Source organism: Gymnoscopelus braueri (assembly GCF_963280865.1).
Source record: "Gymnoscopelus braueri genome assembly, chromosome: 5".
In the NCBI taxonomy this organism is placed as follows: Eukaryota; Metazoa; Chordata; class Actinopteri; order Myctophiformes; family Myctophidae; genus Gymnoscopelus; species Gymnoscopelus braueri.
The window spans coordinates 52,962,629-52,973,218 of record NC_137606.1 but is presented as its reverse complement, the minus strand read 5'-3'; positions in this window follow the sequence as shown (position 1 = coordinate 52,973,218).

The following is a 10,590-nucleotide window of genomic DNA, read 5'->3' as shown; positions in this document are numbered from 1 at the left end:
GGCTTTCTGTAGACAGACAAATAGATGGTGTTGATGCCTTTGCTGACTTGAGATCTGAGCTGATAATTGTAGGACTATTCTTATGGTTATGGCTTAGTGTAGGTTTAATAGAAAGATTATGAACACTCACTTTTCCCCTCTACCAGCAGCAGTGAAACCTTGTGTGAAACCCTTAATTGTGAAAGAAACACATTATTTTGAGGACGTTAATATGAGTTGAATGATTCAATACAATTTATAATCATGAATTAAATTAGATTATATGAATCCTAATGTTCATTCTTGCCACACACCACTTCATAAGTTCTCATTAGTTCCACATCTGAAAAGAGTGATCCATTACAATATTATATTTGTAATAAAATGATGCTTGCCCATTCAGTTCTTTTCGTTTTTTTTTCTTTTTTTTCTTATTCCTATATTCACCAAGTTATTTTTGTCATTTTGTCATGATCCTTTTTTATTAATATTAAGTACTGAAGCAGTGCTAGATAGTTTTTTATCTCTCTAAAACACTTACATTCAGAAGTGGGTAGACTAGCCAAACTGTACCCAAGTAAAAAAATATTGCTACTTTAAAATAATAATAATGACTCTAGTAGATGTAAAAGTACATGCAATGCAAATTATTATTTAAATAATCATAACATAATTGAAATGTCTAAATAGAAATGAATGAACAAAAGCAAATTCCAATCTGGCCTAAACCATATCATTATAAATAAAAGAACACAAAATAAATCATTTAAATCTGTACAATATAACATCAATTATGCTGCCCACTCATTGTGTGTAGTCTCGGGTCATGTGGCTAGCTATGTGGCACTGTGTACGGAGTCCTGTTAAAAATGAATGTCTAATAGATGTATATGACTATGAATAGCTAACATCTCTAACACATTTATAAGACTATGAAGGACAGATGAAGCCTCACTCACCACCAGATGAAACTCTGAACTCCTCTGCGGTGGGTCTGTGCCAACCGTCTCAGCATGCTTATATCTGTTGATAAGTGCATGCTATGCAGAAAGTAAAAGTAGGAATGGCCTTTAAAGGTCCTTTAAAGTGCCATTCAAATAGCATCCTTATAGCCAAATTCCCATGATACTTGATAGTGCTTCTTGGCTATGTGGTTTATGTCCATGGTTTATGTCCATGCCAGTGTCTATATGATATAAATAGTCTTTTAAAGACCTCTAATGACGTTCCTAGGGAGGGACACTTTCACTTATGCACTGACCAAATGGACTCTTTTTTGATTGGCATTGCACTGATAATTATTATTATTTGTGTTTTGACGAGATACGGTGAGACACTTATGAAGCACTGGCTGTAATGGACACTTTATTAGTTTTTACCTCCGTTTACCGTTGCTCTGTATTGTTGATTGTCGTATCTGAGGACACACATACAACATGCACACAGATACGCACACATGCACACAAGGCCCCTCACACACATATACACGCACACACACACAAGGCCCCTCACACACACACATACACACACACATATACACATTCCTCGACAGCCCCAAACATACACACACACACACACACAGTACCATACCTCTCATCACATACACATACACATACACATACACGCACACGCACACGCACACGCACACGTACACACACACACACACACACACACACACACACACACACACACACACACACACACACACACACACACACACACTCCTCTACACACACACACACATATACACATTCCTCGACAGATTGATGATTCCCTAAACATAAACATACACACACACACACACACACACACACACACACACGCACGTATCACGCACCCACATACACACACACACATAGTATCTAAGTTAGGACACACACACACATTCACCCATAAAACAGACAAATGACACCTGGCACCACATGGTTTACATTAAGAGTACATACATGCACGACACATGTACGCACGCACAGGCCCACTCTAATGCCATATAGGGACAAATATTGCTATCTATACATCCATGCACGTTTGTTTTTTGTTTCTGTGCCGCCTCTGGGCGACTGATTTCCCCTCGCGGGATAACAAAGGTATCTATCTATCTCTCTCTATCTCTCTCTTTATCTCTATCTCTATCTATCCAAATAGCATAATAAGCAGGGTGGCTGGGTGATAGGTTTGGTATAGTCATCACAGCATGTCTTGTCAGATAACTTATTTCAATATTCAGTGAGGAAAGTAAATAAGTAAATGTACTCAAATACTGTACTTGAGTATAATTTTGAGGAAGTTGTTATTTTACTTGAGTATTCCCCAGTGGAAGAAGTATTCACATCTTTTACTTAGTAAAAGTAACATCAATACCACAATGTAGAAATACAAGTAAGGGTCCGGTTATCAAAATTTACTGGAGTAAAAGTACAAAAGTATTGGCTTCAAAATATAGTACCAAAAGTAAAATGATTCATTTCACAGAATGTCCCATTTCGTTAAAGAATACTTTAAAAATAGCATATCTACGAGCTTGTAGATAGGCTGCTTTCAAATAGCCAAAATATATAAAGGGATAAACTGGTTAATAGTATGTTTTCAAACGAATAATAACGCCTAAATCTACAAAGTAACAAACTAAATCTGTCAAATAATTGTAGTGGAGTAAAAGTACAATATTTGCCTCTGAGATGTAATGGAGTAGAAGTAGGATATAAAGTATCAGTATGAAGGACAACTTTATTACTAGTTACTTTGCAGATTTGGATTATTATTACATAATACATTCACCACTTCAGCTCTATACTTCGGCTATTTGTAAATAGCCATAAGTTCACAAAGCCTTGCGATGTGCGTGTTGTGAGCTTGTAGATCTGCTATTTTCAAATGTTTTTTTTTTACATATTTTGAAAACAATTTGAAGATGATGTGAGGTGCTCTTTTTTCTTTTTTTCAAATTTGTAAAATTTCCAGTGTTTACAATGAACCCTGTCTATAAGTGTTCTAGAGCCACATTATGCCACATTTGTCGCAGCAGCAACTTTTACAACATACAAAATAAACATATAAATAAACATCCATACTAATAGAATGCATTACATACTTAAGTACATTATACAAATGATACGCTAACATCCATAAAGCAGCAACATAAATCCTCACTTCCCAACCGTCCAACCCACTGACCACCTACACACTGCCCACTGGCACTATACTGCCCAAATCCACCTCATAAACCACTCACCACTCCATAAACCCACTACCACCCATCACCCCCCAAACCCCACTACCACCCACCACCCCCACTACCACCCACCACTCCATAAACCCACTACCACCCATCACCCCACAAACCCCACTACCACCCACCACCCCCACTACCACCCACCACCCCCACAAACCCACTACCACCCCACAAACCCACTACCACCCACTACCACCCACCACGCCACCACCCCCACTACCACCCACCACCCCCACAAACCCACTACCACCCACCACCCCCACAAGTTATGTACCTTGTTGTCCTTGTCACATCTGTAAAACCATTGTTGTAAATGTTCTTTTTGTACACAGGGCACCATTGAAAAAGAGACCCTGGTCTCAATGGATTTCCCTGAAATAAAGGTTTCAATCAATCAATCAATCAATCAATCAATCAAACCCACTACCACCCATGACCTCCTTAGTGGTTATTAGGGGTTATTGTCTCCTCCAGGCCGAAAGGCATGGCGAGAGAGTATGTTTTGCACCCTGTCCGTCCGCCCGTGTGTGTGTGTTTGTGTGTGTGTGTGTTTGTGTGTGTGTGTGTGTGTGTGTGTGTGTGTGTGTCCGTCCGTATGTGACCAGCTACGCTCCGGCGCCGTTGGCTTGATCACAACGAAACTGTGCACACACACTCCCTGGATGCCAATTCAGAACCTCTGCCCACATGGTCCTGTTATAGCGCCACCAGGAGGCCGCTTTTTTATGTTGCTTGATTCAATATTTTGATATTTTATAATATTTTATTCAGACACACCCTTCCTATATAAGCCCATTGTAACTTCAAACCATTCTTTTATTTAATACTTATTTTTATTTAATTTTTTTTAAGTAAGTAACACATTAGAAAGACAGTACTGTATACCAGTAACCAGAACCAAGGTTGTGTGTTATGGCATTTGACGTTTCAATGGGTTGTTATACAGCGGGAAGGGGACGTGTCTGATATCATTACTATCAGATATCTAATCATTAGATAATATAATAGAGACTAGTCATTTGGGGATGATAAAAATACACAGAAAACTATTTATATCCAGCTAAAGACCAGCTAAAAGGGCGGGAGTGATCGCTGATCTACAAGATCCTTTATTGAGAGGTACTTTTACTTTACTTTTCATTTTTGTTACTTCTTCTCAACTACAATTACAGCATTTGACAGCTTTAGTTACTTGTCACTTTGCTGATTGTATTATTAATACGAAACACAGATTAACCACTTAATACTTTGGCTATTCGAAAAAAGCTGATCTACAATGTAGTGTTGTGAGCTTGTAGATCTGCTGTTTTTTAAAAAGCTTGACAATATCAGGAAAATCTACTTCTACTTTGGTACTCTAAGTACATTTTGATGACAATAACCCATCCACCACCCCCCCCCCCCACAACTCTCATGACTTGACATTGCAATAGTATCCATTTAGCCATAAAACTATTTAAAGTCTATTAATAAGCCACATCAGGGACCTGTAAATGTCACTTCCAACATTCACCCCATACTTGGTATTTAGTGAATGATGTGAACTTGCTTCGTGATATAAGTGCCTATTAAATTTAATCCCTGCTGACTGCATGCAAATAATCTGTATAACTGGGAGGGTGGCAGGGTGTTGAGTTTCTTCACTTGGTGTCAGTATGTCTTGTCAAATAAATTATTTGGAATAGTTTAATATTCAGTGGGGGAAAGTATAAGTACATTTTGCTGCTAATAGCCTACTTATATATACTTTGTATGTAGGCATGTCTGACATGTCTGGATGGGATAAAGGCTTGGCCCTGGCCCTCTAATGTCAGCCAATAAAAAAGTGTCTCACATAATGTTATTTTCATCCCTTGTACTCATCACATTTCATTTCAGCATTATATTTCAGCATCAAATGATTCATTAACATACTATGTAATGTATTGCACACTCAGCCTCTCTCACACAGCCGATACAGTCCAAGATTGTCACAGCTTGCATATTAAATCAAGCAGATACTAAACATTTATGAACAGACTATAGTCAGGCATAACCTCTGACTGTATACTACCTGTACTGGTAATAATTGTGTTAATAAAGTCGAGAATGTCTGAGAAGTAAACGTTTGATATCAACTCAAATAATACACTGTAATATATAGATAGTCCTCTCTCCTCCAACTGCTGACTCCTGCAACAGCTGCAACATGCTTTGTGAGACTCACTTTAATTTGAAGTTTCCTGTGTTGGTGTGCCATGTGTTAATGCCATGTGCTAATGCCATGTGCTAAACTCTGAGTTAAACATAGGGTTTATGACCATGTAAAGTAGGAAGCCATTGGGGTAGCTCTTAAGCTGAAAACAGTTAATGTTCTGCGAGCCAGACCCGGGGTATTCCCATTGCATTTCTTTGCTGCCTTGCATTGTAAAGGAAGCAGATACAGACCAGGATACAGATCAAGGATACAGGAAGCATTGTCTCCTCCATATGTGGCAACTGGCAATTATCACATACACTGAACAGAAATTAGCCAATGCCTTAGCCTTTTTTCCGCATCCGGGTGAGTGGAAAGTGAGTGGAAAGGGAACCTGATGACGGATGTTACAGAGAACAGTGTGATCGTTTATTAAACCACAAAAAAAACACAAAATCTTGTTTTTCTCGTCGACGGCATGCAACGCCATTGCAGAGAAAAACGAGAAATCTCGTCGACGGCAGGCAAAGAGTTAAGAAGAAGAAGGCTGGTTTTGAAGCCAGATCCACACTTGAGAGACCACATTTTGCTACTTTCAAACTGAAAGCATTAAACATGCTGAAAATGTCATTGGAATTTGTCTGGAAAGTCTCAGGGTCTGATTTGTGATATGTGTACTCTATATGTGCCAATCTTATCAGAACATGTTTAATGGGGCTCAGTCTGATACCAAGATTAAACATGTTCCTCTGACTCATGAAAAGCTTCTTGGAGAATGCAGGCATCGATCCCGCTACCCCTCACATGCGAAGCGAGCGCTCTACCATTTGAGTTAATTCCCCTTGTGTTGTTGTGACATATTATGTACATTATTTACTCTACACATGTGATATTTAATTAAATTAAATCTGTCACGGTCCGCTCCTCGGGCCGTGGACTCATTACCCTTATATGGTCGTGGACACTTTAGGCCTGTTCTTTAGGCCTGTCACGGTCCGCTCCTCGGGCCGCGGACTCTGACTTTATTATTTAGACCTTCCTGCCCTTATAAGGTCTTGGACTTATTAGGCCTTTGTTCTGTTCTGTATCTAGTCTTGTTATTCTGTTACTCTGTTGTTGTTGCCCTGCTTTTGTTCTGTACCTTATTTTGTAGTCTTGTTTCCTGTTCTGCTTAGTTATTGATACCTGTCTTGTATCACCTCCCTGTTGATTAGTCATGTTCTCCTCCTGTGTCCTCTTAGTCCCTCAGCCTATCCCAGTGTTGATTGTCTGTTGAGTTCACCTGTGTCTTATTATTTCCCTGTCTATTTAATCCCTGTGTATGCAACCTGTCCTTGCTTGTTCATTGTATTATGTTGCGTGTAGTGTGATCCTGGTTTCAGTTCCTGTTTGCATACCTCCCTTGAGTTATTAAACTAGGGTGGCCATACGTCCTCTTTTACCCGGACATATCCTCTTTTGGGGGGCTGTCCGGCCTGTCTGGGGGGTTTTATAAAATCCTTCAAATGTCCGGGGTTGTGAGAGTTCGGGTGATATCCCCCCCACTTCTGGGACGAAGAAAAAAGAAAAAAACTCGAGCCGGAGGTTTCTACGGGTGGAAAACGGAACGCTCGTCCTAAAACACACTGCCCCATTTTTTTCACAGGCCGAGGCCGCCGGATTAGACCGGGGGCGAGGGTGTTTTAGGACGACGGTTCTTCCATTTCAGACTCTGAATCAGACCCCATTGCGCTGCTCGCGCAACTGAAATGCGCGATGGAGACCCGCCAATGTTTCATGACTGATAGACATGAAAGAAGGCCCTTCACAGCTAATAGAGAAATTTTAAGAATCGGTTCAGAATTGAATGAGTAGCCTACAGCTATAGTTAAATAGCCTGAAGTGTCCTCTTTTGGGGAATTCAGAATATGGTCACCCTAATTAAACCCCTTTAATCTGACTTGGTGGCCTCTGTCTCTCCTGCACTTGGGTCCTACAATCCTGCCCTGACTCAGACCGTGACAAAATCAAAGTAGCTACACGGGCAAAAGGGAGGAAGCCAGCTGTGGTCATCCAAGGTGAACCGTTACCGGTTAAAATGATCACAGATTACAAAATGTGCATAGAAACATATTAAGCTACATTGAACAACTGTAATCATGATGAAGATTTCAGTAGTAGTAGTAGTGTACAGAGGTGTAGAATTTCAGTGGCTCAAGTCTGATGATTTCAGTCAATGGGTGTAAATATCAGTGTAAACAACGTGTAAATAAGTGACTAAAGGAGGGTGTATACAAATGGGGTGATATGTGCGGATCACAGTTGTTACTCATTTTTGCCTGGTTGTCAGAGGCACGTTCATATGGAAGATCCTTTGCATTGCTCCACGCCCCCATTTTAAGACCATAAAGCTGTTTACCCTCAAAGTATGGGTGTAAACAGCTTAGTTTATCGGGCCCAATATTCCTCTGACTTATGAAAAGCTTCTTGGAGAATGTGGAATCGATTCCCGCTAGCTCTCACATGCTAAGCGAGCGCTCTACCATTCTTTCTCTATTTCACCCTGTGGCAGGGCCGGACTGAAACAATAATTCAGGCTGAGTCATACACCTACACAGTCCACCCTGCTGACACAGCATGCTCTGACACACACGCACGCGCGCGCGCACACACACACACACACACACACACACACACACACACACACACACACACACACACACACACACACACACACACACACACACACACACACACACACACACACACACACACACAGTAACAGTCAGTAAGTAAATAGTTGTACTTTATCCCCAGGGTCGTTGATTCGGGGTCAGCTGTGCCCTTCAGGCCCAGAGGAGCAGTAATAGGAGATCAAATCTTGTGTGCATGTATCCTTTTAAAGGCCATTCCACTCCAATACAACTAATCGCATCTTGCTACCAGCTGCAAGAAAGTTGCAACGGTCTGGACTTGCAGACCGGTGCCATTTGGGGATAATGGTTGCAAGGAGTTGCACCACACCTAAAGGCGTGGACTGGCCTTTAGGTTGACAAAGTGGTTGTGTATTGGGTCTCACAACTCATCTGTGACTGGTCCCTGTTCTGTTTAGTTCTGGATACAGAGAGGTGTGGATGGACATGATCAGCAAATACATAAATAAATATTCAAAGCTGCACATGAAATATTTTAACTTTAAAGCTGAAAATAGGTGACCCGCACTACATTCAGAACTGGCACAACAAGACAAGAGGCCATGCAGCTGAACAGCCAGCTACACTGAGCATCTTGACTGAGTTTCAGACGTGGTGCCTGACTTTAAGATTCAGATTCAACTTCAGTATCACATCATGGGTGAAATTCTTTATCAGACAAATCGGTACACAGTAGTCATGTGATCAAGACGGATGTGTCTGATATCTGATGGTTTCCAAAGTTTGCAGGATAGGTCTGTGTTGAACAAAATGCCTCAAATTGCCTCAAATTGCCTCAAATTAAAGAACAGAAAATAAGAGAAAGAAAGAAAGAAAGAAAGAAAGAAAGAAAGAAAGAAAGAAAGAAATAATTAAATCATATATGTCAAATATACCTGAACTACAATGTCAATAAGGAGCATAATTAAAATAGCAATAAAACTAGAAAAAGTGCTCCTCGGAGCACAGGTCTCCGCCAGGTCAAATAGGTTATTATGGCCTCCTGGTGGCGCTATAATAGGGCAATGTGAAAAGGGTGCCATTACTTCTTGGGCCTTTCACGGCAATCGGACACTGCATTCATGATTTGAGGCATTTTGTTCCAAAAATGTGTTTTAATAATTTAGACCTGCTGGTGGCGCTATAACAGGCCAATGTGAAAAGGGTGGCATTTCTTCCTCTGCCTAGTGGGAATGTGTGTGCAAAATTTCACGGAAATCGCACACTGCATTCATAATTTGAGGCATTTTGTTCAACACGGAACTATCCTAAAAACTTTGGAAACTACCAGATATCAGACACATCCGTCTTGATCACATGACTATAGAATACAGAAGTCCTGACGTCACTCGTTAATCCCCTGGTTCGTAAAGTAATTTCTCTATGGAGAATAACATTGTGTCATCATAGAATCGTCTCATATAAGAATTGGGGTCCAAAAATAAACAAACTGTCTCTGCGAAATTGTCAGGGAGGAGGCTCTGTATCGTTTATGATAGTCAGTCACTGATATTTGATTGTCTGTTATTGGCGAAAATGTAACTAATTCGGCGGAAGTAACGTTAGCGTTTTCTCACCGTCAGTTGATGCTTCATATCCATAAGAGTAAAATCGACGGGGTCATTTGTTTATTTTTGTAACACAGTTCTTATTTGACGCGATATTAAACATGTCTATGGGAATTCAGAACGGGGGGGAAAAAACGCGACCCAGGTAGGATGTGTAAATTACGTCAGACTTCGGTGCTCTATAGAGATACTGTGTACCGATTTGCTTGATTTTTGGACAGTATCTGAAGGAGTAATAGCAGCAAATGTGTTTTACAAAAGTCAGCCTCCTGGTGGCGCTCTAAAAGGCTGATGTGAAAAATGCAGGGCAAAGGTTTTTGCTTGGCCTCTAGGGAGGTGTAAAGTTTCACGCAGATCAGTGCAGTTATAGGTAAAAACGTGAATCGACCTGTTATAGCGCCACCATTTGATTTGAACATTTTCAAGTGGCATTTGCTCCTCAGCCTAATGGGAATGTGCGTGCACAATTTCACGGAAATTGCATGCTGCGTTCATGATTTGAGGCATTTTGTTCAAAACGAACCAATCCTGCAAACTTTGGAAGCCAATCTTAGCCAATCAGGATGGAATATGGAAAACTGGACAGATCCGTGTTGATCAACGACCAGAAAAAAATAACATTCAAAATAGCACCAAACAGTTCAAAATCATCATTAAACAAATACAGAGTAGGAAAAACAACGTATCACAAACTAAAAAAAATAAAATAATCGATATCGATATTTGTCGGCAGTATATCGATTAGTTATCGCGGGAGAAAGTATCGCGATATATCACGATATCGATATATCGTCCCACCCCTACTGCCTACAGGCAGCGCGTCTGTGGATTCGTCTATAGACTAAACACTGAATGGGAAATGGGAACAGGTGAGGTGAGCAACACAGGTGAAAACAAGTAGTCATCAGGGCACAGGGGGAATGGGTGTGGCACAGGCAGAGGCTGTGACATCCTGTGTGTGTG